This window comes from Stegastes partitus, unplaced genomic scaffold, assembly GCF_000690725.1.
Source record: "Stegastes partitus isolate 25-593 unplaced genomic scaffold, Stegastes_partitus-1.0.2 Scaffold75, whole genome shotgun sequence".
Lineage (NCBI taxonomy): Eukaryota > Metazoa > Chordata > Actinopteri > Pomacentridae > Stegastes > Stegastes partitus.
Genome location: NW_007577806.1, coordinates 486479 through 489002, shown reverse-complemented (window position 1 = coordinate 489002; position 2524 = coordinate 486479). Strand labels below are relative to the sequence as shown.

The 2524-nt window shown below is 46.7% G+C and overlaps 1 long non-coding RNA gene across 1 annotated transcript; it reads right to left on the bottom strand.

Moving 5' to 3' along the window:
• Positions 1-1766: 1766 nt before the first annotated feature.
• LOC103353510 (uncharacterized) lies at positions 1767-2234 on the bottom strand. Its single transcript, XR_520010.1, has 2 exons — positions 2162-2234; positions 1767-2060 (listed from the first exon to the last, which is right to left on the bottom strand). It is a non-coding gene; the product is annotated as an uncharacterized LOC103353510 (long non-coding RNA).
• Positions 2235-2524: the final 290 nt, after the last annotated feature.

Genomic DNA, 2524 nt, shown 5'->3' with positions numbered 1-2524 from the left:
ATTTAGGAAGGTTTTGCGACAGTGCTGGCCTTCAAAATTGGACTAGCTTTGGACAGACTTCGACAAGCCATTCATCACAAACGTGGCATCCATCCCAGAACCAGACATTGCTGGTTTGGGGTCTCTGTTAGACAATTTTGCCATGTCGGGATTCTAGCATTAGGTTTAGTCAGTAACAAGTAGCGCAATCTGGCAGTTGAAGTGAGTAAATATTTGGTGTCGTAGTAAATGTAAAACTGCCAGACTCATCATATCAACAAACTAAATACAGTGTTAACGTCAGCAAGTTAAGAGACCTACAGATGTTTGCTTACAGAAGACAGGACTGTTTAGGACAAATACTATAGCATTTGTTTTCCTGAACTGTGAAGGACAGCAACATGTTGTAGGTTGGTAGAACTCCAGTGCAGACAAACCTCTCAAGTCCACATCTGAGCCAGCGAGCAGTTACGACTACAGAAAATATTAACAATACAGAACCAAAAACTAATTGCACCTACATAGTTCTCATAGCAAGGTAGCATAACACACTATCATTTACACTGCAATTAGGCATCATAATAATATGGGAGGGCTGCAAGGTGGTGCAGTTGGTTAGCACTGTTGCCTCGCAGCAAGAAGGTCGCCGGTTTGCGTCCCGGTGGGGGCACCGGGATCTTTCTGCGTGGAGTTTGCATGTTCTCCCCGTGCAGCGTGGGTTCTCTCCGGGTTCTCCGGCTTCCTCCCACACAGTCCAAAAACATGTTGAGGTTAATTGGTGATTCTAAATTGTCCGTAGGTGTGAATGTGAGTGTGCTTGGTTGTCTGTCTCTAAGTGCAGCCCTGTGATAGACTGGTGACCTGTCCAGGGTGTCCCCTGCCTTCACCCTGAGTCAGCTGGGATAGGCTCCCGCCCCCCGTGACCCTAGTGAGGATTAAGCGGTGTATAGATAATGGATGGATGGATAATATGGGACATACGAACAATAACAGTACCAGTATTACTATACTGTGTTACATAGGCTACAGATGCTGGGAGTATGCAGTAACGCTGGCTTAACTCAATCTTTGTCAGCAGGACAGACAGCCAGCCCAAATATTCTTCTTGTGACACATGACTATGATGTCTACTTGCCTACAACAGGCCCCTCTCACAAAAACTGTGTCCTTTAATAAAGCAGAGAGGAAATCCCAGTTGCTGAGGAAGGCCAGCCAGAATATACAAACTCTTCTGTAGGTGAGGCCAAACAAGACTCTGCCTGCTTTTGGCTTGTATTATTAATACATGACTGGATTTGTTCTCCTTTAATTAGGCTTTTTGATTCATAAACAATCAAAGCAGGTTTGTTTTGGCTAAATGTGACACCACTGGCTCCAAGTCATTTCATGACTAATGAGATGAGCGGTGATCTTGCGAAAATTATTCATAGATTGTGAAATTTGAGTGTCCTTTGTTTCGTTAGGCTCTTTTAACGTTGATATAGATATTCTGAAGAAGGACCAGGAGACAATCACATCTGAGAGAGTTGGAATGTGTTGGACATTAGATTGATTATCAAAGGGGGGCCTGACAAAGCCGCTCAATACGAGTCCAGTGTCACGTACAGCAGTAACCTGAGGGCAGCAGTTAGAGGATGAAACGTTCACAAAAAAAAACACAAATGCATATCTTAAAGTTAGAGCTTAGATGGACCTCTACACTGTTGTTTTCTCTAGAATGGATCTTGTGACGACCCGAGTCTCAGAATCAATGCAGGTGGACCCAAACGAAAAAGGGAGGCGGGAGGAAATGTTAAAGGAAAAGATTTATTTGACAAGGGAGGGGAAGTGAGGGGGTCCTGGTGGAGGAATCCAGTGGGGGTGTCGTGGTGGAGATCCCGGGTGGTAGGTGGGGGTGCTGTGCTCCAGGAGCGGTGCTTGTGCGAATCCGTTTCCCGTGAAGATCTTCCCTGTGCAGGTGCTCAAACGGAGATCCGTCGGGTGAAGGTGCTCGTGTCCATGTATTCCCGTGAAGTGTGCTCGGAGGAGAAGAAGCGGCGGCGTGTGGGGAGAAGCACTGGAGCTGGAGCCGAGACAAGACGCTGGAGAAGCAGAGGAGAAAAACCATGACTAGAGACACTCAAAAACAGTAGACTTAGCTTGAAGTTGCTCGAGAGGTTGCTGCTAAGCGGCCTGATTGTACCACAGTGAGGAATCACAATCATCTGGCGCTGAAGGTCTGTGAGCTGCCCGTATTTATACGGCTGGCTGCTGATGAGAAGATGCGCCGCAGCTGTCAGCGCTTGATTGTCTCGTTCAGGTCGGCTCCGCCCAGCCTGCAGGGAGAACAGGAAAAACACGGCCACCACACACCAAGGCACAGAAAACAAGCAAAACACAACAAACAGGCCATCCTAACAGATCTATGAAGTCCTTGCTTCTATCTCCACCCGTTTCTACTGTTTTCTGAAGCTCAAGCACACCAGCTCACCACAGCTTTGCTCAAACACTGTAAAGCTACTCTACAAGTTGTAATATTGGAGTAATTCCGCCATATATGTCCAAG